The sequence below is a fragment of the Sinohyriopsis cumingii genome, chromosome 18 (genome assembly GCF_028554795.1).
Source record: "Sinohyriopsis cumingii isolate HCF-2022 chromosome 18, ASM2855479v2, whole genome shotgun sequence".
Taxonomy (NCBI): domain Eukaryota; kingdom Metazoa; phylum Mollusca; class Bivalvia; order Unionida; family Unionidae; genus Sinohyriopsis; species Sinohyriopsis cumingii.
Window position 1 is genome coordinate 31964266 of NC_142978.1, and position 26099 is coordinate 31990364.

Genomic DNA, 26099 nt, shown 5'->3' on the forward strand with positions numbered 1-26099 from the left:
TAAAAATCCCAGATCATTGTGCTGTGTCTCATTGCCCCTTAAAATCTCAGATTATTGTTTGGTGTCCCCTTACCCATAACATCTCAGATCATTGTGTGGTGTCTCCATGCCCCATAAAATTTCAAATCATTGTGTGGTGTCCCATTGCCCATAAATATCTCAGATCATTGCGTGGTGTCTCCTTGCCCCATAAAATCTCAGATCATTATGTGGTGTCCCTTTGCCCCTTAAAATCTCAGATCATTGTGTTGTGTCTCCTTGCGCCATAAAATCTCAGATCATTGTGTAATGTCCCCTTGCCCCTAAAAATCCCACATCATTGTGTGGTGTCTCCTTACCACTTAAAATCTCAGATCGTTGTGTGGTGTCCCCTTGCCCCTAAAAATCCCAGATCATTGTGTGGTGTCTCCTTACCACTTAAAATCTCAGATCAATGTGTGGTGTCCCCTTGTCCCTAAAAATCCCAGATCATTGTGTGGTGTCTCCTTACCACTTAAAATCTCAAATCATTGTGCGGTGTTCGCTTGCCCCTTAAAATCTCAGATCATTGCGTGGTGTCTCCTTGCCCCTTAAAATCTCAGTTCATTGTGTGGTGTTCCTTTTGCCTACAAAATCTCAGATCATTATGTGGTGTCCCTTTGCCCCTTAAAATCTCAGATCATTGTGTGGTGTTCCCTTGCCCTTTAAAATCTCAGATCACTGTCATAATATATGCCCGTGCCGACAGTTGATACTTAGGCCATTATTGTCATACTAGCTGGAAAATAATCGATTATAATATCATAGATTAGTGTTTAAAATGTGACCACCGTACTCAATACATTAGTAGTCTGTTCTGTTGATTTGCATTCAACCATTCATCCATCCACACAAACACATACATACATACATACACACATACATTTTGTGGTGAATACATTTAAATAGAACAGATAGTAAACATGAAAAGTGGTAGATTATATATATATATATATATATATATATATATATATATATATATATATATATATATATATATCTTAATGAGAAACACTCGTGCTTCCTGGTGGGCTCAAACATGATAAATTCGGTTTATTTAATCCGCACAAGTGATAAATTACTGCTACAACATATTTTGGATGTGTGTACTCACTGACAGTTTTTGTTTCTTCATATTAGTTTTGTTTTAAAGCGATGAATTATGTAAAATACCTCTTGCTTGTCGGCCTTGTTTATTTCGATGACAAGTATCACAGTGGTTATTTTGTACAATGACACGATCTTGGTAAATGATTAACTCGCATGGGGGTAGCTTATATTTTGCTACAGTCGCCATAGTTACAAATCCTATTTACATAATACATTAGTGTTCTTATCGTTACAGTTTCTATGTGTAGTACAGATATAATTTCTCAGCGTTTTCCCGAGGTACATATGAGAAGATTAAAGTTCTATCTATGTCCAGTCCATGTTTGATCTGTATTACGGGAGAGATTAGAAATGCTTAAGAAAAGCCAAACCAAAAGAAAGCAAAAATATCGGTAATTATTGACTTTTCTTTCGGATATATTTTATAGTTAAAAGAACAGATTATTAACCGACTGCTTAAACCGACTGCTTAATTTGGACCGTGTTTACCGTATTTTGTCAGTGTATCTGGAAATGTGACTATATTGTTTAATTTGTGGCTGTATTCTAGAGTTGTAGACTACTTTCTCCAGCCATGGCCTAAATGACAGTAATATTTACACTCCTCCATTAATTGCTGTATTGTTGGTATATTTGATTTCGTGTTCGGGCTTTGATGTTCGAATTTGAGCAATACTGGTCTTGTATTCGACTGCATTGTTAGAGTTGTGGCTGTATTGTTCGAGTTTTGTCCTCGTTTCTGTGTATTGTTCCAGTTGTTGTTGTTTTGCTCAAGTTGGGACTGCGTGGTTTCTATTTCGGTTTCACGTGTCTGAGTTCATGTTGTTTGAAGTTAGAATGTATCAATACTGACCGATCACTTTCTGCAAGAAAATTTTCTCAGTGCAAGAATATTTTATCTCTCAATTTTGTAGATGTTATTGAATTTCGGCCTGTTACAGATATGGACCGTTTATTCGCATACACGACACAATCTGATGTTTGGCATATGTAACACAGAATAAAATATAGCATTTGATGCATCCTCGTTCCTTTTCGAAAAAGACTTTGGCTGGTACCAGTCTAAATGGCAAACCACTATAACATTCCAGTAGTTAATACTATATCTGTCACAAATGACGTTGTAGTAAGTAGACGGGAGTTTAGAAGACTATAACAAGGCGCCAGAAGAATCATCGCATCATATTCTACAAGAAAACATTAAGTCGCTGACGTTGACAGAGTCCCCAGTGGAAGACACGAAAATTACTGGCTGATACAGCGTCTAAGAGGACGTCCAGCAAAGACAGAAAAGATATTGAAAGAACCAGCAAAGACAACGCGGATCACCATAATTAAACAAATGTCTTCAAGAATAGTATACGAACGGCAAGCTTGACAAATCGTGTAACATATTTTGGTTACAAACGTACAACGGATGGCAGTGTTTGAGTCGGTGTGATACCTAGTAACGGAACATTTGGGATAATTGACGTAATAACTTTATGGAGAAAATTGTATCTGAGCAGAGACATTACATACATAGGCAGGACCGGGAATTTTAACATGTTATTTGGCAGAGCAATTCATGGCCGTAAAAGTATGAAATTATGCCGAAATTTTGTGTGATACCAAAACAGACAAGGCAGAGAAAGCCGACACAAGTCAAAGAATGAAACAAGAAAATTTTATATATATATATATATATATATATATATATATATATATATATATATATATATATATATATATATATATATATATATATATATATAAGAAGTTCTATATCATTGGGACGCAATCGATGCAAAGGCATATGCAATAGAAAATGAGAACTTTGCCGCAAAACATGTCATTAAGAGTACTGTTGATCACACTTGTTTGCTTTATTTATTGCGTCGGGCGCTTATTGTGGTATTGGAATCGTGTTGCATACCGAGTTTCGCCGGCTACGTAGATCTATTGCCGAGTATGATCGCGATCGGCAGCGAGGGCTAGCCACGTAACGGTCACGGAAAATGTCAACGATGTCGTCAAAGATTTAAACAGATGTTATTTATTTTATTGGTAAGTTAGACAATGTTTTATCTTATAATAAGTTATGGCGACTGTAAATACACTTAAACAGTCCAGAGTGTGAAACAAGGATCCTAAGCAATATGATTAAGGCAATATACTTCCAATATTAGGACTCGGAAATGTGATAGGACCGATTATGAAACAACTACCCACGGCTGCTTGCAACAGTAACTTTAGATCAACTAAAACAATCAGCGCGAGAACGCGGAATCAAGATACCGATCGACGCAAGCAAATCCGACATACTTTCTTTATTAGGACTCGCAGATGAACCACGTCAGATTTTAAGACGACTTCGGGGAAAAGCCACACAGTATGTATCAAAATTCCTTCACGAGCCTGGTGGACCGAAATCGCACGTGCGGTTGCAAAGGAGGAATTACGTCGCCGCCATATTTTTACAGCTACCACTTCCACTGAGGCTGCTGCACAAGCACCACGAGTTCAAGACTCAAAATGTACGTTGCACACGTGTTCACATGCTTTAAAACATTATCTGGTAATGGTTCCAGTTGAATACGATACTGTGAAGTTTCTTTCGATCGATTTAATATTACTCGCCAATACGATGTTGCCCCCCCCCCCCAACCAGAATAAATCAGTTTCTTAACCCTCGAAATAGTTTACCCATACGAGTATATGAGCGACGGGTAGAAGTTCGCTGAAACTCAACTGCAACCAACTGATGTTTTCCATTCGTCGTTGTCTCGCAAATATATTTTCTCCAACGACTCCACGCACGCGAACAACGTCTGGTCCGCGTCTAGTTGTCAGAACATTGACGACTCTCACTACGTGTATCTGAATAAGGATATGTTTATGCTGGCGGATGTCTTCCATACGCTTGGTGATACAACTTTGCGCGTGTACAGAATTGATCCTACTCAGCATTTACCACCGGGAATAGCGTGCAACTTACAGTTGTCGAAAACCAAGATCGAGTTGAAACTGTTCACTGGATTTGATCAACATTTGTTTATCGAACGTAGTATTTGTGATGAGATTTAAAGGGCGAGTCAGTTACTATCGCGTAAACAACCCACGCTTGAACAGATACGACTATGTCCTCTCAAAAACATAGATAATGTACCTGGACATAAATAAATAGTATAAATATGCAATGATTCAGCCTATGCCTATCGATCAGTTTAAATTAATCAGTGCCTCGGATGCGGACATAAACTCGCACGTACGACGGCAACAGCAACTACGGATACTTCTTTGAGGATGACCTGAGCCATCTAGACGAGCTACACAACGCCCATAATGATTATCTGCTGACCCTTGAAGCGATGTTAGTGCCCCACTAGTTGCTGTCCCTGTATAAGCATGAAATCGTGGATGATTCCAGACGCGAATTTACAGGATGCATCAAGCTTGTACCGAATAACTGCAAGAATCTTATTTCGCTCGTAAACATATTCTACACAGCAATGGTGTACATCGTTTTTCTCCGCGAAATACCAAGCGAAAGATTTTCCCCGACGGAGCTGCTATGTACGTTTACTGTCACGCACATATCGCTCAATACATCTGGGTGGTAATTGTGTAAAACCAAACCACTGCCTTTACCAATCTTGATATGGAGCACACCAATATTTTGTTATGCTTGACCGACAAGATTTCCAAAGTGAGTATTTATTTATGTGATATATGTGACCCAACGTTACGCATATGTGGCTAAAGTGATATGAGACAACTGCAAGATGTTGATGATATTTAGTTGGGTTGAAGTGCATGGTTTTGCATGCATTCATTAGACCTGGAGCATTGCCAACTATTCGTGGGATGACTTTCGGAATATATTTGTAGGCGTCAGCCGGGACACGTATAATTTCCTCACAATCGACTTGACCGGATCCAGGGGAAAATTATCTCGCTGAACAATCTAAGATTGCAATCGGTCCAATCGATTCGATATCGACTACGACGAACGTTTAATCAAAGGCGATTACGCTAGCATCAACAGCAACATGAACAGCCCGATCATTAGAATCATCAATGGAGCTGCTCAGCAAAGTCTGTCTGAGTTAGCACAAGCCAGCACTGATTCAAATATTGCAAATACAGTTGTGGACGGGACTCACAAAATATGCTAAAAGAAGCTGAAAATATACAAACAATTAATAAAATTTAATGACGCACCTGATACCGCGTTCAACATGGACACGCATGTGTTACTGCATCGAAGAGTCTCAGATTTCCAGTATTATTCATATCTGGCTAAGTACCTTAATAAAAAACAAAAACAGAGTTACAGGAGAATGACACGTCTCTATTTTCTCCAGTGCGACGTCTTTTTCAAAATTCGATCGAAAACTTTTACATGATGACGCCATGATGATACCAACGCTGTGTTGTTAAAATTAAAATTGTGGATGCCTGTACTAATTTCAAATAGCTCCAACAGAAGCGCGATTGCTGTCGCTACCACTACCATTTGTCACAATTAAAACAGGCTCGCATTCAAGCGCTATTCAACTGTTTTCATGGCTAGCAACTTCACGTGGAGGCCATAACGCACCAAGACGTGTGTTCCATGCGTTTCAAAATATGGCTCGTGTAACTCACAACTCACTAATAAAATGATTGTTGACCATTTAAGAGTATCTAAAGTTTATTTGCTGATAAGAGGACGTTGCACGTATATAAAACAAGCTGTGGTCGTACATGCACAGGTACGAAAACGTTGACACGGGCCTCCAGATTCCCACTATAACTTCATAACGTTATACCTGATTTATTACTTTTCGTTGGAACACACTGAACTGGTTGAACAGTCGGTGGTCAACATGCACTTTAAAGCACATGTTCCTGAGGTTCCCTTACCGATTACAAGTGCATTTATATAATTTTCACCGATAAGATGCTGTTCTTATGGGGTACAAGCGGTCGGATGGGACCTGTTGACACGTCTGTGCAAAACTAGTAAACTTTTTTCAGATTCATAATTGAACCTATTACATTTCAACTAATAATATCGTATCACGGATATAAAGTTGAATGTAGCCCAAAGAAGCTTACGAAAATAGAGGGGCAATATTAAATGAATGTGTTTGTCTCACTGGGGTTTTCTTCGACAAAGTGGAAATGACTACGCGTTCCTCAGGCAAAAATTCTTCAGCAAAATGCGGCCAAACAAAATAACCGTCTGTGACATTCAACTTATCAAAGTCGGAGGTGGCTCGAATGCCAAAAATAACCCGGTAAAATATGTCCATTTCCCGCAGTGCATTGTTGGTTGCTGAAGCTCTCGCGGATGCAAAAGAAGATACATTAGTGACCGTTGGTACCACATCAGGGATAGCTATATAAAAGGCTATCTGTGGCCGCATAGATGAATATAAAAAGGTTGAGGTCTTCGACTAACCGGAACAAATCTAAAATTACACTCAGGAAAAAGTCTTCTACTACCCTTGTGGCGTCACCATTGATGGATGCCGTGCGCCCTTCACCAGTTTTTATTTACTCAAGATGACAAAGCCATTTACTGATTCAGATGTGTTTATGCTGGATAAACTTGCGTCTATGATCCCTCGCACGTAGGAAACTGGAATCATCAACATGGATTCGTCAGAGGGACCTGGAGATCACTGGCTTGATCACATGATAAAGCCTCACCGCCTATTTGATTTTCGCTCATACGGGCTTGCACCGCCATGTAAAGTGGTTGAATATTTACATAGATGGTCCTGTGGTGCCAGCGCTAGAAGCGGAGCTACTCGATCACTGTGGTTTTCAGTGCAGCCTTTGCAAACTCTGGTGGATGGCCAAATATGTGGAAATCTTGTTGTTAAAGCACTGCTCAGACACGTATGAAACAAAGCACGAAGCAAAACCCAACCCCGCAAGCACTCGCTTATTTTTCATTATGCCTTAGAAGATGCACATAAAATATATACGAAATCTTATTTGATATTTACGGACGCGCAAGCGCAGCGACCTAACGCAGTCGAGGATCTGACCAGGCTTCACACCAAAGCGAATTTGACTGAAATTACCAACTTGGTTGTTTTTTACGTCGACCCAGACGAACTTGTGATTTTTGAAGATACAACTGGAAATCTTTCAGTGTTTTTACGTGACCATCGATGATGTTGTTTTGTAGACGCGAGGCGCAGTCGCAAGAAATGTGGCAAAAATAACAGAGAATAAGGCAATCCAAGACCCTGGCGCATAGTTTGCTTTCATCAGACACTACGTGATATCAAATGCCACCCACCTATCACAATTACCATCTGTAGTAATTTCATGGAGCCCAATTCAAGAAATATTAATCTACGAAACAGAGGAAGAAACTGACGTCTTTATCTTAGCAAATGACCTTCCTGTTTTCCATCCTCTTGAAAATGACTTTTATAGGCCTGACTGTCGCATCTGAAAGTGCGCAAATCTGAATCATACTTGTTTATGTAAACCGGAACTTAAGATTAATGATTGGGATCTACGGTAATGTTGATAAATGATCAACAGCATCTCGGTGTTGTTGCATATTACGTATTGACAAACTCGCAACTATTGTTTACAAATTTTTCTCATGTACAGTATCAACCTCATTACTCGTCGGAGATGAAATTCAGTTTGAAGGACAAAATGTTTTTCTGTCTGGAAGGGTACCTAGACAATACTTTTTATTATTAAGATTACAAATGTAATGGATTCTGAACGCGATGATGAAGCTGTGGATTTAACGATGGAGTATTGGACCAGCTGACAGCAAATGCTAATATCGACATCAATTTTGTTCCACTTGTCGACGAATATCTGCTTCAGTTTGACTTCACCAGACCCTCACACAAACTCAAATTTAATTTAAGTGAGGGCAAGAAAGTAAACATCGATCGTTTGAACCACCATGATAATCGCGTGGGCTCCAGTAATATATACTCAGGTGCACAAAAATCCGGAGTGGGGAAATGTCATAGGGAATATAGATAGGATTTTTAACCTGAAAACCGATAAATGACGGGACTGTTTGAAATACCCATTTTTATCCTACTGATAGAATTGCTACATGTTTAGCAATTTGTATTCCAGTTATATACAGAAGTCTAGAATCGAATAAAATTGACAGATGCTTGGACATACATGACCAGTACTTTGACAGCAAGGTACGCTATATGTTGCGCACAATCCTACATCAATAGGAGCCATATGGTGTGTGTGATACGTAAGGAGAGATAGCGTAGGCGAAAAAGTGTTTACAGAATTAATTGCATGGGAAGATTTATGAGAACGTTCGGTATAGAAAGGAAACTTATTAATGTCAACGGGTTCAACCCATCTTACGCATATCGATAGCAACGACAGGTTGCAACATTTGTTCATCATTTTGGGGAATAGTGGATAGCTTCATTACAATCATTCATGCAGCTGCAAAAATGGGACCGACCATTTAGTTATTTAATTTTAGGCAGGTGGGATGGGATCCTGGGCCTGTAATTTTCTTCTTAGCTGAAATGTTTTTTTTTTTTCTTTTTCTTTTACTTGATGATATATTATTTTTTCAATATAAGAAATATAAATTTGTTTTCTTTTGTTTCTATAAATCAGAGCAACAATATTTTTTCAAACTGTTGGAAAGCCGAAAATAATTTCCCCAAAATCCAAACACCCCCCACCTTTCTCCGAGAATGACATGGTCTGGCCATGTGTCTTAAAAAACTTTGAGTAGGCAGAGAATACTATATATCTAGCCTATCGCGACGGGAACATAGAAAGTGAAATGTCCAGAATATTTTTTTTTTATTTTATCTAAAGGTAACTTTAAAACAATAAAGGATAAAATAATGTTGTTTTCATTTGCATATTATTTTCAGGTATATTTTTGGGAGAGCTGGACTTTTTTAATATAAAATTGCACACACACACACACACACACACACACACACACATGATCGGTTCTTCTAGACGTGGAGACAGCATATAGGTCTTCGTTGCATGTGTCACAATGGGATGTCTTAGCTAGATAACGGTGAAGATGAGTGCCAATGTCTTTATATAGTGCTCCTGATTGCGAGTAAAATAGTCGCATTTGTGACTCAATTTCGCTTTTTTTTTTTTTAGCATTTAGCATTTTTGCGTGATAAATGTGAAGTAAACGACGACATTACCAATTATAATAAAAATCCAAAAATATGACATCAACTCTTCTTAATTACAAGCATTTGCCATGTTTTGCGTGCATAAAAAACGATGACGAACAGCACATACAATTCAGTTCAGAGAGAACGAAACATTTGTCAGTTGTTTTAAATATGAAATTATGCAAGTAAATCATGAGTACTTTTAGTGGAAATTATTAAAAAGGTGTATAATTCAGCCTCACGGGGCTGTGAAAATTAGAGAGCACACCCTGCTAATGTTTTGTTCTTTGTGTATCCAAGTAAAAGTATTCTGGTAAGCAGTACCATATATACTATTTTATAGGTTGAGTCTAACTGCAAACACCAAAGATCCTGATCTGCCAAGGCATAATGGGCTTGCAGATCTGTTGATATGTTGTTTATTCCACTAATTACTCCTAACAAACAACACAGGCCCAGATCTGCCGTCGCATTATGCGCCAGCAGATCAGAGTCTATGCAGTTTACAGTAATAATCGTCTTATTATCGACTATATACGGTAGATCCCAAACTCTTGTTTTAACTGATTATAGTTCTTGAGAAACGTAAAGGTCAGGTAAAAACTGTAAAAGATATTAAATACGCAGTCCAAGAAGTATGATGTAAGTTGGCATCGTCTAATGTTTAGTTGTTTTAAAAATTCTTAAAAAATTTCTGCTGTTATTTATGTCAGACAGATCTATTTAATAAAAGCCTTATGCTTTGTTTTTAAATAATGACTGTTTTATTTACATTAACTCTTAACATGTTCTACCTTTAATTCCTCGCTCGAGTGACTTGTAATTTCCGAGAGCTATTTCACTTTAACGCCCAAAATAATACAATTGCATTGCTACACGTGCGTCATTTTTATTCGAAGACAGTAGGTAATTGTAGCTATATCAGAGAAAGTAATTAAGAAAGTAATTAGGAAAGTAATGAGGAATTCAGACAGTAAGTCAGTCTTACTTCGTTGAGTCCAACATGCAGATAGCTGAAGTAAATGTTACGCTGAGGGCAAGCTTTTATCGAAAGTTGAAGTTGTTCAATTCGCATTCTGTATTATCCGGATAACTGACGGAATAGCATGTTGAATGCGTGCGTGCGTGTATATATAACACTAGCCTCTTAAGGCTGAGCGCTTAGCGAGGGAGTTGTTAGTACCATTGTTGTACTGTCTTTGGTATGACTCAGCCGGGGTTCGAACCAGCGACCTCCCGCATCAGAGGAGGACTCTCTAACTGGACCAGTGAAGCGGTCTCATGCTGAATGCATGAATAAAATAAATACTTTTCCTCATGAGAGATTTTACAACAAATGTCAGTACCTAACATCTTTATACATAAGAGATAAAAGACATGCAAGAAGGGGCCTCGAGTGGCCGAGTGGTCTAAAGCGCTCTCAGTTATGGATCACTGCTATCTCACCTCTGTCTGCGTGGGTTCGAGTCTCGGATTCGGCCAGTTTGGGTATGTGAGAAGGCTTGCCATTAGCTTCTCGTGGGTCGGAGGTTCTTTCTGGGGTTTTCCTGGGTTCTTCCTCCATCATTAATACTGGCCGCCATGTATAGCCTATCGTGTGGTGAAAAATGGCGTTAAACCCAACAACAACAACATGCAAGAAAATATGTATGCAGCAAAGGAACATCAATTAAAGATAGTTAAAAAATGATCACTGTTTCATATATAAAATAAAAGATTTCCAAACCAACAAAAATAACATTCCAATTACAAATCTCGTTACTTTTGTGGGTAATTTCTTTTTAGTATAAATATACAGAATTATCCAAATTCAATCTTTCCAAACACCGCGTGTATTCTAAATTCAGATCGTGGTATGTCAATAAATAGGACTGTCGTTGTACCAGTTTGATAGGTAATATATATGACAAGTATAGATCGTTAAACTAGTAAACTTAAAAGCATAGCCTTGTCTAATAAGTGGTCATTAATATAATGTTTACTATTTGTAAAGCCGACCAAAATATGATTAAGCATGACCTAATTGACAAGTTTTGAAATTCCAAATGGGTAAACATTCCAAAGAGAACTGGTAATTACGTAAACAGGAAATATAATTCTTACACTAAGTACGCCCTGTAAGGTATGGTTCCTGCCCCTTTAATCAATTTCCTTAATTGATTTACTAATTGTCAGTTGTTTCGTTCCCACCTTCTCGACATTACTTTGTTTAACATTGCTTAGTCGAGACCGTTGCAGATTTTGGTGAGAAAGGAGAAAATGTACTATTTTTTCACCTGTCGATTCTATACTGATGTTTTTTTATGTTAAAAGTATGTCTTTATTTAGCTGTAGTGAGCTCTATTTACTTAGCTGTATTAAACTGCATTTATCTTACATACATAGATAGTTGTAATACCTTTATTATCATATATATATATATATATATATATATATATATATATATATATATATATATATATATATATATATATATATATATATATATATATATATATATATATATATATATATATATATATATATATATATTGCTGTTTCACTTTTTGGTTGGATCTTATGTTTGGTGGATTTTAGGTCGCGTGATCAAATTATTTTTTGCAATGTGGGCAGAAAAGTTGTATATCTGATATTTGTAATTAGGTGCAAATATTTAATTCCGCCAAAAAATTCAGGATTAGATTTGTTCAAAATTATTTTCATGAGTTGTTTGAGTCAATTATCAGATAGTATTGTTTGTTACCATCTCACTCTTAATTTCATTCTTAATTTCATTCTTAATCTCACTTTTAATCTCACTCATAATCTCACTCATAATCTCACTCCTAATCTCGCTTTTAATCTCACTCATATTCTCACTTTTAATCTCTCTTTTAATCTCACTTTTAATCTCACTCTTAATCTCACTTTTAATTGACTCTTAATCTCAATCTTAATCTCACTTTTACTCTCACTCTTAATCTCACATTTAATCTCACTCTTAATTTCACTTTTATTCTCACTCTTAATTTCTCTTTAATCTAACTTTTAATCTCACTCTTAATCTCACTTTAATCTCACTTTTAATCTCACTTTTAATCCCACTCTTTATTTCACTCTTAATCTCACTCTTAATCTCACTCTCACTTTTAATCTCACTCTTTCATATTCTCTCTTTTACCTAAACTTTGGAACTAATAATAATAATTGATTACGTGTAATGGGATTAATCCACGAAACATATCTTTTTGCAGCTGATTTTGTTTGAACATAAGTGACACTTTTTTAAAATCAGATTAGTTAATTTTTTTAATTTTTTTTGTATAAAGTTCATTTAAGCACATTTCTTCAGGACTATAATGATGTTATTAAATGTCGAATTGCTTTTGCGACGACATGGTCAGAAGCGAGGTATTTATTTTATTACTTGTACGTCTGACATGGTGAAGCAATTAATTTTGTCAAGTTCGACCTATGAGATGGTAATATATATATAAGGTTGAGTTGAATGTGAATGTGATTATGTTTTCATAGTGGACAGTTATAAACTGGAAATAGTTCAGATAGTATACGGCCTTGATTCTTGTTTAACCTATAAGACCGTTTGGCTAGCTAATGTAACAATGGAAGAGTGGCATGATTGGCCAATAATGATTAGTCTTGAGCGGGGAAAAAATCTTTGACTAGCCAACATTTGTCCCTCATTTATGTTTAATTTGTGTACACCGTTAGATACCTTGATATGAGAAAGCTAGCGGACATATATGAGGGTAAACCCTCATGGTCCGTGCAGGAAAGTATTTTATATTTTGTTAAAAGTGTTCTAACTTTACAATTTTGTTGTTGTTGAAGTTACGAGTTTTTAAATGGTGAATATATTTAATTCGAAATGGACATACTTCTTTAGATTCCTGTTTCCATGTTTTTCTCCTTTTACCGATCATATAAACCCCGATTAACTCAAGTAAAATCGGCTATAATAACAGCCTTGCATGCTTATTTTCCTTAACCAATCGAATACTGAGAGAGTGTGACGTCAAATGAGAGTCCTCTTTGCACAACGTGCAGTTACAGAATATAAAAACATGCATATATATATATATATATATATATATATATATATATATATATATATATATATATATATATATATATATATATATATATATATATATATATATATATATATATATATATATATATATATATATATATATATATATATATATATATATATATATATATACATAAGTGCAGAGGCTAGCGAGGCAGTGCGCCAGTGAATTCTGGCTTCAGCTCTGTCAGAACATTCAGTCAACAGCAGATGTTGGAAAGATCAGAGGCATGTACGATGGCATAAAGAAACCAATGGGTCCCACGAAGAAAGTGACAGCACCACTGATGTCTTCTGCAGGCGATACCATCCACAACAAGGGCAAGAAGATGGCGCGTTGGGTGGAATATTACTCTGAACTGTACTCCAGAGAGAACCACGTGACCAACTGTGCCCTCAGTGCCATTGAAAACCTCCCTCTCATGGCCGAACTGGACGAGAAACCTACTGTAGCCAAACTAAAGAAGGCCTTAGAGAAACTGACCTTAGGTAAAGCCCCAGGGAAGGATGACGTCTCATCAGAAGCCATCAAGTGCGGATGTAGCGTGCTGCTCACACACATGCACAACCACCTGTCAGTACTGAGATGAGGGTGAAGTGCCTCAGGACATGAGAGACGCCAACATCGTAACCCTGTACAAGAACAAGGTCCACAGAAGCGACTGCAACAACTACAGGGGCATATCCCTTCTCAGCATCGTGGGTAAAGTTTTCGCACGCGTCATCCTGAACAGACTGCAGACGCTTGCTGACAGAGTGAATCCAGAGTCGCAGTGTGGGTTCGGTGCAGAGAGGTCCACAATCGACATGATCGTCTCCATCAGGCAACTGCTGGAGAAATGCAGAGAACAACACAGACCCCTCTTCCTGACCTTTATAGACCTCGCCAAGGCGTTCGATCTGGTCGGCAGAGACGGTCTCTTCACAATCCTGGCGAAAATTGGATGCTCTCCAAAGCTGCTAAGCATGATCCAGTCCTTTTACGATGTCATGAAATGCACAGTGCAGTACGATGGCTCAATATCCGACCCCTTTAACATCCGCAGTGGAGTGAAACAGGGCTGGGTCCTTGCCCCCACGCTGTTCGGCATCTTCTACGCAGTCCTGCTCAAGCAGCCTTTGGGACGTCCACACAAGGGATCTACCTGCACACGCGATCAGACGGCAGACTGTTCAACCTGGCACGGCTGAAGGCAAAGAGCAAAGTGCGTGAAGCAACCATCAGGGATATGCTCTTCGTAGACGATGCTGCTCTAGCCACTCACACAGAAGCTGAGCTTCAGCACCTGATGGACCGCTTTGCTAAAGCATCAGATGAGTTTGTGTTGACCAACAGCCTAAAGAAAACAAACGTGATGGTTCAGGACGCGGACCCCACCAAGCATCATCATCAACAATTAAGAACTTGAGGTGGTCAGTCAGTTCACGTACGTCTGCTCTACCATCACCAACTACCTCTCGCTCGATGCTTAGCCCAACAAGCGGATCGGAAAGGCATCAACAACAGACTCCAGGTTGTCTCAGAGAGTGTGCAACAACAGCATGCTGACCCTGAACACTAAGATCTCCGTGTACCGTGCCTGTGTGCTAAGCACTCTCATGTACGCCAGTAAAACCTGGCCTCTGTACGCCTCACAAGAGAAAAGACTGAGTGCCTTTCATATGCGATGCCTCCGACGCATAGTCGGAATCACCTGGAGCGATCGAGTAACAAACAACGAGGTGCCTGAACGTGCCAAGATTATCAGCATGGTCACACTCTTTTGCCAACGTCGCATCAGGTGGCTGGGCCATGTACCCAGATGGATGACGGATGGATCCCCAAAGACAACCTTTATTCGAAACTTGCCTCTGGCTAAAGGTCGATCGGACGTCAACATCTCCGCTTCAAGGATGTCTGCAAGTGTGACATGAAAGCTCTTGACATAGATGTCATCACCTGGGAAGAGCTCGCTCTAGACAGGTCCAGCTGACGACATGCTCTGATGACTGGTCTGAAAGCCAGAAAGAACAAGCTACGCTTGCTAGCTGATGAAAATTGATTGCAGAGGAAGAAGTTGCAGCTCCAACACAAACCAGACGCAACCTTCAAGTGCAGCAAGGACTGCCACTCCAGTGTTGGGTTACATAGCCACAGCAGACGCTGCACAACCATCAACCATGACATCTCTCATGGGCGCACTTCCATCGTCTCTCGAGACTAACGGATGCCAACTATATATATATATATATATATATATATATATATATATATATATATATATATATATATATATATATATATACACACACATGACTAGAGTAAAAATCAAACTTATGTAATACAACAACTTTCTCTTGGTTGTTATATCCAGTACCAATTTTGAGTAGTGATGCCATATTTATAAAGATACTTTCACTTGGATAACCCTTATCAGAAACCTTATTTCAGTAGCTAAATCACACGAGAACTCTCACAGTTTCATTTACTTATTATTCATCAATGACTAATAAAATGAACGGGGAAAAACTGATACGTTTCCCTGAGTAAGTTTCCGCTACAACTCCATGGTTAAAATTATGTTCTGGAAACGCTTAAAATACAAGCAGCTTCTCCCTATTGACCCCGATTGGGAGTTCCGTCCAAAGGGCTACTTTACGTCCCACCCACCACACTCCTGCCTTCCTGCAACGATACTAAGATATACTTCTGGATCCGCTCCTGTTTATGTCTTATGTATGCTATGTATTTCCTTATCCTTTAATTATTACTTATTCATATTTCTTTCAACTTGTAGGTTTTCACTTACGGCTGTAGTAATACTGATTTGACAGTGATGGTTGTTGACTCTTAAGGTACTTGCGCTGAAGGGCTTATTATTCCAATCAGAATCCAACACAACCACCTCGTGTCGGAATGCATTACTGTGAAGGTCTGCATTTTCTATACGCGCCCACACCACGAACACAACACAAACTGTTATTGTGGGTTTGACGACAGTTTTCAACATATGATAGGCAAAACGTAGCGACTAGTATAACTGATGAAGGAAGAATGCGGCAAAATTTCAGTAAGAACCGCTGACACAGTGGAATATACTGGAAAGCTTTCCCACATACCATATTGGCCAAACCCAAGACCCGAATCCACGCGGACAGAGTTGACATGGCAGTGATCGGTAAAGGCGAACGCTTTAGACCAATCGGCCACCCGGCCTCCACGCACAAAATAAAGACAATCTTTTTAGATAAGAAAAAGTTAGCTTATTTAAAAGCAAGCTTGTTGCGAATTAAATAGAACTAATGTCAAAATTAAAACAATCAACGAAACTATAAAAGTGAGAAATTAAACAACAAATATTAGGCAGCGTGTAAGTTTTTTCAAAAGCACCGTCATGATGTAACTGAAATTATTATTATTATTATTATTATTATTATTATTATTATTAAATAATAAAACTTTGTAGCAAAACTGGAAATTATTGTGTTAATTATGTCATATATTTGAATATTAAAGTTTTTTAATGATAGAATAAGAATTACCACACTGAAAATAGTACAGAGTATACTGTAAACACGTATATACACACACACACACACACACACACACACGAAAAATTGCCTAATCAAATCATATGATTTAGAGAGGATCAAGATATGTAATAAGGGGATAAGTCTTTGTGGGAAGGAATATACCACTGGGCTAAATGTAAGTTGTATTTAAACTGTCGTTTCATGCCAGTAAGAGTAGAGAAAGACCCCAGTTACAGTCTGACAGATGTTGACACTCAGAGAAAGTTGTTATTATAGGGTTTAACGCCATTTTTTCAGCACAAGATAGGTTATACATGGCGGCCAGTATAAATGGTGGAGGAAGAACCCTGGAAAACACCGAAAAGAACCATCGACCCACGAGAAGCTACCGACAAGCTTTCTCACCTACCCACATTGACCGAGTCCGAGACTCGAACCCAAGCAGACTCAGAGAAAGACCCTAGGACATCACCTTTGAGTTGCAGTGTGACAGATGTTGACACTCAGAGAAAGACACCAGGGCATCACCTTTTGGTTACAGTCTGACGGATGTTGACACTCAAGTAATTGATCATACAAAATGATTCTGCAGAGAAAAGATTAAGAAGTGACATCTTGTTTTCCTCGCACATTTTTATTCATGCTGTGCTAGTTAGTACTGATACTGTCGATATCACCGTTCTTATTTCTGGTCCAAGTATGCTGAACAAGTCAGGTGATACAACAACTGGTCGGGGCAGGTCATCGCATTCATTCATTAATTCAGCCAGTAGTAACAGACACGGCTCATTCACGAATGCTATTATCCCAGAATTCCTCGCGCTCTTGAAGGGTCCATATAAATGAGTTCGCGTAAGGCGGCGAACACTATCATAACTTATACCGTTAAGAGGTTGTAGACAGCACCTGAAAAGAGCTCGATTACAATGACTGACAAGTAGGGCTGAATCTTTTTGCCACACGGTAAGTAGGCACTATGTGATCTATGTGAACGTCAAACGACAAGGAATGCTAATTAGGTATTAGTGTACGTAGTTTTGTGTATAAATCAGACGAGTGGTTAGTTATCATAATATCTTTTGATATTCGTGATTGTATTCATTTAGGATTTAAGTCAGTTTTTTCATTCATTCGTCTTTCTTTCTTTCTTCTTCTTTCTTTCTTTCTTTCTTGTTACATATGATTTAATTTGCGTGGGAAGAGTACATATTTGCATGTTAGAAGTATCTTATCGTTAAGCAACTGTTTATTATACAAAAATGTATCAGGTTTACCCGTCGATCTTGCAAGATCGTGTTGAAATATTTAGGTTTGGAATTTTAAGCACATTTCAAGTTTTCGTCAGCTGACTCCGTTGTGTCCACAAGTTATAAAATATTTTCTGCTGATGTCACACACACACACACACATGTACGCACGCATGCACACACACACACACACGCATAGATACATACATACATACATACATACACACACATACACACACACATACATGCATACACACACATACATACATACATACATACATACATACATACATACATACATACATACATAAATACATACAATTTGAGGTTTTTTTATTTACGCCTGACATTTGTTTGATGGAATTGTTGACTTTAACCTTTTACAAATATTCTTTACTCGGACATTTTGACTCGAGCCACATTACTACCGTTTCGTATTGAGCGTGGCGTTTGCCTCTGTCGCGCGGACGGAAATGCCCTACATACAGCTCCGCAGCTATCATTCGCATGTAGTTTATGGTCCGTTCTGACTCTACCCACATTAGATAAACTGCTTTTTGAATCGTCTTCTATTGTTGGGATAACCTGTAAATTGCTCATTCTCATTTGTTTTGGTGAAAATCGCAGTATGAAGCACAAATGTCATGTCTGAATATGATGATATCTGAAAATTTTAACTGTTGGACTGTAAAGTGAGATACCATCTTGTATGAATCAGTCATTCAAAGTAAAAACAAGTTTTAAAAAAATGCATTTTATATAATAGCAAACAAAGACTCATGTATGCCATGACTGAATTGTACGCGTGCTATAATACTCATGCCGTTGTAAAACAATTTGATAGTGTTTAGATTTCGGACCTTCCTTTCGTTTGTATCGTTTCATACCGATTCGTACCCGAGTTTCTGTTTCTTAGCATTTCTATGGCCCTTTACAATCGAATCTGGCAGTTTTGTGTCATTAGCTCATGTTAGCCTTCCCCTCCTCTTCACGGTACTGTGATAACATTAAGTCATAAATTAAAGAACTACTCACTAAGATCAGTTTCTGTGAATTCCATCTTGACTGTTTTCAAATTTTTATATATGGAGTTCCGCATATAATCTGAAAAACTCGAAACTAAACCTGGATTTTAAGAGAGAACCGAAGTTCATACTCGACCTCAAATTTCGATTGGTTGAAATTTATATGCCTTCAACCTGGGCTTAACTTTAAGACTAATTTTGATTAAACTTGGAACATGACGGACGGATTAGTTTTGAAGCATAAATTAAGAACATTAATCCTGCTATTGAAAGCTAATCTCGTTGACTTACTATCGAATTTACGTGGCATCATCTATGCTTATCAAACACCGAATGTAAACCTCTGACGACAGATGCTGCTCGCCGTCTTGCTAAGGCATATTTCAGAGTGATCGGAATAATCAGTCACCACAACTACTCATAAGCATGGGCAAGTGCCACTTACCTTTCTTAAAAATAATAGAAACGCTTGTGTGGATCTTCGTTGCTGCAGCTGAACTATCAGTAAGCACATAATAACATAATGTCCGTCTCACTCTTACGATTGTGGCTGAAATATGCAGCCAATTGGGTACGCATGAATTTTTACGGGGGAGGTATATCCATATTCCAGAGGCGGTATGGCTAAAGTCTAAATCAAAGGGATTTATTTATATCCTGCACAACGGATTATTTTAATAGAGTGGGAGCATTTGCCCCTTCCCACTCACTGCGTACTCACTAGCACAACCAAGTTCGAGGCAAGTTTGTGAAACAGACTATATTGTTTTGACGCACTAGCACATCTGTTACAAAAATCTGTTTTTGTGTATTAAATGGAGATGTTGCTGTCAATCTGAATCGATAAAAATGGCATAAAATTGAGAATTGAGAACAACACTTTAGCATTTTAATGATTTTGCCAATTATACAGGAAGAGGAGAAGACTATTTCTTTTCATTCAGATGAGTAGTGAAAAAATTGTGGTGGTCTGAATTCCCATTCTAAACATGGCAACCGTCAGAAGGACAGGCTTATTGGGTTTACTTTGTATTTGGTCAGGTGATGCACACATATGGATACAGTTAAAATGAAATGCGAAAAGCGATGCAGACTAAAACTAAACTAAAAATGCAGTCCGGTATGTTGGTTGCGGAAGATTTATGTCAGCCATGCCTCTATATTAAAATTAATGAGTTTGGTTTTCCTTTTTTTTCCTTTTGAAGTCTTTGTATGTGGTATCTACTTGAAATCGTAAAATAAACATTTAAAGACTTGTATATGTCAGATTGAAATGAAAGCTTGAACTGAAATTACATTTGAAAGAATATTTATGATATAATGGTTGTTAAGGTTTAGAGCTGGTGAATAATCAACCCATTTCTGCTTTTTACTTTTAAAGTGGAGAAGTATTCTAAGTTACAATTGTAACTTGACGCCTTACAGATCACATTTTTTTTTCTTGATTTTCATTTGGTTGGCTATAAAATATACATAAATAAGTAACCGTTTCTGCGATCTTCGCACTTATGTGTACCTAACATGTAACAAATACTCGAGAAATACTAACTACCGGTTCATAAATTAACATGGACCAGCAGCTATAGGAAGGGTACGATCTTGGATGGTTCTTTGATTAGAATCCCTTATCTGTGACAAATATGGACTGTATCTGTTCTTGATTTCAATGATAATTAGCAACATTCATTCTTCAGTCAGTGTCATTTAGAAAACCTAATAATAGAAAACAATATTTGCCCTAATGGTGCCCAAAGGTATTAAGTTCTTTTCGAAGTTATTTTCGTTTATTTATTTCTCATGCGCGCACATTTTCGTGTTACGGTTCAAATGAGGCGGAGATGGAAATTTATTGCAAATAAAAGGCACGAAGGACGTTATTGTTTTTTGGTAACATCCTTGCTACTGACATAAAACAGGATTTACAACGGAACATCTCTCGTCTCTCCGTATGAAAACATTTGCCGGAAATGACAAGCGGTGTTCCGATTAATGCAGGGAAGTAATTTCGGGGTAATCTTTGATAATCGTATTGCTTAATATTTTGGAACATCTAAATTGTAGAGATATTGCTGACATACACCAGGCTGTAGACCCATGTTTAGTCTAGAGCAAAAGCGACGAATTTATACATTTCCCCTTACAGACCGAGCGGTGATAAGAAATGAACTTGAGGTATTTAGTAGTACAGGATGAGCGATTTGCGGCACAAAGAAATGCTATATTTGATGACAAGTACTACAACATTATTTCACTCCAGGTTATTTGTGAACGATCATTTGCTGGTTTTAGAGGGGACACACATACTTGTCCCTATTAGAAGCGGTAACATCAAATGGAAGCATTATTATTTTGGGGAAGAGAAGCATGCCAGAATAGGTTTGAATATTTATTAGATACTGATGGAAATTTATCCATGCGTGATTGTTTCAAAATAAAGTAGTTCTGTGTAAAGAAAAGCCAAGGAAAGACAATTTTTCTGTCGTCGCATTATGAACACCAAAAAATTCAATTCGTGTGGTTTTACTTATTGTCATAGATACTTCTCACATTTCCCACCAGTTTTCATATTTTACATTGCTACTTAAAACCACCAGGAGTGTTGCCTTAAACGACGACATTACTACTGGTATTATCGACGCGGCTGCTGCCAAGTTTGCTACTGCTGTTGCGGCCTTTTAATGCAAAACCGAAAATAAGACACCCCCCGCAAAGCAATGAATCAGAGATTTTTCAGCGAGATCTGACCCCTGACCATTGCTTGATTTATCGAGAATTATTTATTATCATCCATAGGTCATCTTGACCTTTGAAGGCGTGAGTCAACAAGCTTGTGTCGATTTTCATATAAGTACGCATTTTGGTATATCAATTTAGATTAGAAACTAATTATGTGTCGGCAATGTGATCAATAAAGCGGAGATTCAGTCATGTGTGATTCATGACCTTACTTACATGTGACGTTGTTTTCACTGAGTCAGCACACACAATGTTGAGGACCACGACTTGGGAAATAAAGATTTTTCCAATGAACATTCTGTCGTTATTCATTTTGCTTTCTTTTATAGCATCTATATTTCAAGTATATCTCCCGATATTCACATTAAGTATATTAAATAATAAGAGACCCATTTAAGATTTATTTAATTTTCTCATGTTCTAGTCTGCAAAGTAACTGATCGATTCCACATCCATCATGATGCAAGAGGTAACATAATAATTTTGCATTGCTCAAGATTTGCAACACTTCTTGATGTCTAGGAATGAAAAGAAAACAATAATTTTGCATTGTGCTGAACTAGCAACACTTGTTGAGTTTTAGGAATGAAATGAAAAATAATTGTATCCTTAATGGTCTAGATTCCACGTTTCACCCATCCAACCATCCACAATTCAGTCCCGTCATTCATATATCTAACTACAGGTATATAAATTGATCCAGGTAGAAAATGTGATCTTCCCAATTTGAACCACGCCTCCGTTCACTGAAGGAGAATTTGTGACGAATTTCATTAACCTGGTTGAATGGAGTGACATTCCCTGATAAGCAAAATGATGCATAAGCATGGGTCGTCTCATAGTACTTTCTTGTAAATCACCTGAAGTGACGCGAATATTTTTACTGAGGTCACCACTGTTAACTTGTTATCATTTCAGGATAGAATCACACAGGTATAGTAGTTGCTCCTTGCTTAATTTTAAGAAACTTACTTCAAGTTTGTCACGGGCAACAACCATCGAGTTGACTTGTTTGGTCTAAACAGATGTGTGTAATCGTGGATGACATTTCTTACACTGTCTGTGAGATGATTGTGTGTGTATGTATGTATGTATGTATGTATGTATGTATGTATGTATGCATGCATGCATGCATGCATGCATGCATGTATGTATGCATGCGTGTGTGTGTGTGTGTGTGTGTATGTATGTGTATGTATGTATGTATGTATGTATGTATGCATGCATGCATGCATGTATGTATGTATGTGTGTGTGTGTGTGTGTGTGTGTGTGTGTGTGTGTGTGTGTGTGTGTGTGTGTATGTATGTGTGTGTGTGTGTGTATGTGTGTGTGTATGTATGTATGTATGTATGTATGTATGCTGGCAGGCAGTCTGGCTGGTAGGTAGGTAGGTAGGTGATGGGCTTGTGAGTGGATAGGTAAGTAGTGACGGATGGATGGATTGATATAGATAGGTAGGTTGGTAGGTAGTCATATGATTCAATAACACGTCAACACAATAAGGGGTTTACGATGCCGATCAAAAAGTTCGTTAAGCAACGAGAGAAAAGACCTATGTACACAACTGTTGAAAAAGACGGCATGTTTGGTAAGTGACCACTATTTGTTCAACTGAAGAGGCGCTTTATGCAGGTTGTCGGTACAACTCATTCAACTTCATTGATAAATGCACTGATAGAAACAGTGTAGCTTTCTGTTTTGGTTGAAATCAAGTGCATGCAAGCCATTAAAGAGTGTTAACCATAAATGATGATAAAGTATGTTTAAACGAAAATACATATTTTTTTAATTTTTTTTTTTTTTGGGGGGGGGGCACCAGACACCCCCATTTCCAAAAAAAGGAAAAAGTGTTTTATGTGTATGTGTATCCCCCAGGTATGTTGCTTGTTTTATTTTTATAAGAAGAATTTTCAATAAAATTTTTATTTATTTTAAGGTGCAAAAAAGAAAAGGCATATTAAAGTGCAAAATTGTAAAAAGAATTGGAGCAGGAGCTATTCCTTTCCAAAATACACTTACAGTACTCCTTTATTGAAGAATTTTCAATAAAATTTTTATTTATTTTAAGGTGCAAAAAAGAAAAGGCATATAAATGTGCAAAATTGTAAAAAGAGTTGGAGCAGGAGCTATCCCTTTCCAAAATACACTTACAGTACTCCTTTATCCGGTTGATTTTCTTGCTACATTGTAGTTGGCGACTGGTTATTTTGCTTACTTTGGTTTAGAGCGCAGCAAAACTACGCCTGCTCTCCTCGACTTACTATCGACATTTTCGATGCGTAAATTAAAGCAAATGATATATAACATGGACAGTAGTAGTACATAGGAAAATGTTTCCTTAATATGAAATAGTTGTCATTATTTATATCGTTCTCCATCATCTCTGTCGTCATTTTTATCATCTCTCGAATAAACGTCTAGCCGATTTTTGCGATGTAATTTGGCATTTGTGTATTGTGTTCTTGTTTGGAAGGTCGTGCAAGGTGATTGGAGTAAGATGAGTAAGAAAAAAATAACGTAGGCTTGATAATCATTAATTATACAAACATGAATTGACCTTGGATTGTATTCGTTTGCAATTGTGTTATATGATCTTTGCTGACGTATAAATGTCACATGACATGCCATATTACTTCTACGGTCAACTACAAACGTCAGGAATCAAGGATAATAAAGGATCATGCATACCATTCATGATCTATTTTATTATTAATTATTGTTTTATTTATTATTTATGATAACTAAATATCAAGTTGCCATATACCTAAGAAAGATTGTATGTATATCGATACTTATTCGATCGGTAACAAAAGGTCTCAGATAGTTTGCAGGGTGGTCTAAGGCACTTGCTTACAGAGATCATTCACATCTCACCTCTGTTTGCGTGAGTTCGTAAAAAATCCAAATCACACACACACACACACACACACACACACACACACACACACACACTAACTGCCATGTATAGCCCATGATGTTCTAATAAATGGCATGAAACAAAGCCACAAGACCACAATTCGATGCGAAAGCCGGTTTTCGTGGTCTCGTGATATTCAAGCGAAAGCATGCCATACAGAATCTCATGAGACTGAGATCTTGCGACGAGTTTCGTACCTCCAATAATTAGACTATTCCTTTCTAGCTAGCTTGTGTATTAGCGAAACTGGATTTCTTCTAGGTATGCACGTTTAAAGTTAAAAATTTGATCAACTATAATCTTCACAAAGTACCAGAAATTAAATGATTGTTTTGCCATCTTTTCAACAGTGCTATAGATAGTAATAGTGCATTGCTTCTGGCACGGTCGATTTTGGTAGGGCTGTAATTGTCAAGTCAAAACATTTATGATTTAATGACACGTGAGTTCAATGTCGCCTTTCGTCCTTCAATTTGCAATGTCTGTGTCGCCATTTTTTCCCTTTCCTCAGAGATATCACACGTAAATAACAGTTCGTTATTTTTCTTTCTTGATAAAAAATTATCACAAGCAACTGGTTAAAGACTGTAATTGTCGGCAAAAGCGCATTTCGTCTTTCAAAACAGTAATCAGCGATATCTCTGTTGGTAGCCCTTTGGACACTTAATCCACGTCTCGCGGGTTTGATACCCGACATGTCAGATCCCTTATTGTGCCCTAGGTAAGGGCACTTAGTTCCAATTTAATCGGCGTGATACACTCAAGGAATTGAATTGTGTAAAGAACCGTTAAAGCCAACAAAAGCAAAACCCTTTAAAAACAGTATTTTCGTATCTGACTCTATAGCACCACTCTTAAGCAAACCGGATGGCCTTATTCGGTAGAAATCACTAATGATGTAATAAGGGTCTAAGTACACTTACAAGATACTTTACAGTCATCCATCAACCATATCCTGTACACCAAGTTTATTTTTGTCACTTGCACAGTAACCTTGAGATTTACAAGATAAGAGTCTTGCATACGTTATTCCGTGCTTTCCAATTAGATCAGTTTAAATTGGAACTTAACAGGTCCATTTATTGGCATGCTACGTAAGGCACGATATAACAAAGTGTTATTGGGCCGTAAAAAAAAAAAAACACACACACACACACAAACAAAAACTATAGTCTATGACACAAAAAATGTACTTAAATTGTTGATCAATATGAAATATTACCAGAGTGTTTGTGAAGAATTAATCTTATGTCTTTCCTTGCGTATATCACGCCGATGAAATTGTTATATATAA

At 37.7% G+C, this 26099-nt stretch overlaps 1 protein-coding gene across 2 annotated transcripts in view; it reads left to right on the plus strand.

Annotated features, from left to right (window-relative positions):
• Positions 1–26099, plus strand: part of LOC149776327 (uncharacterized) — a 67295-nt gene that overhangs the window by 25521 nt on the left and 15675 nt on the right. Inside the window, exon 1 of one of the 2 annotated variants that reach the window (XM_089942829.1) lies at positions 17690–17841. The exons of the other annotated variant lie outside the window; for it this stretch is intronic. The gene's annotated coding sequence lies outside the window, so the exon portion shown is untranslated. Of the gene's footprint in view, positions 1–17689; positions 17842–26099 lie in introns of those variants that run through there. 2 annotated transcript variants of the gene reach the window in all.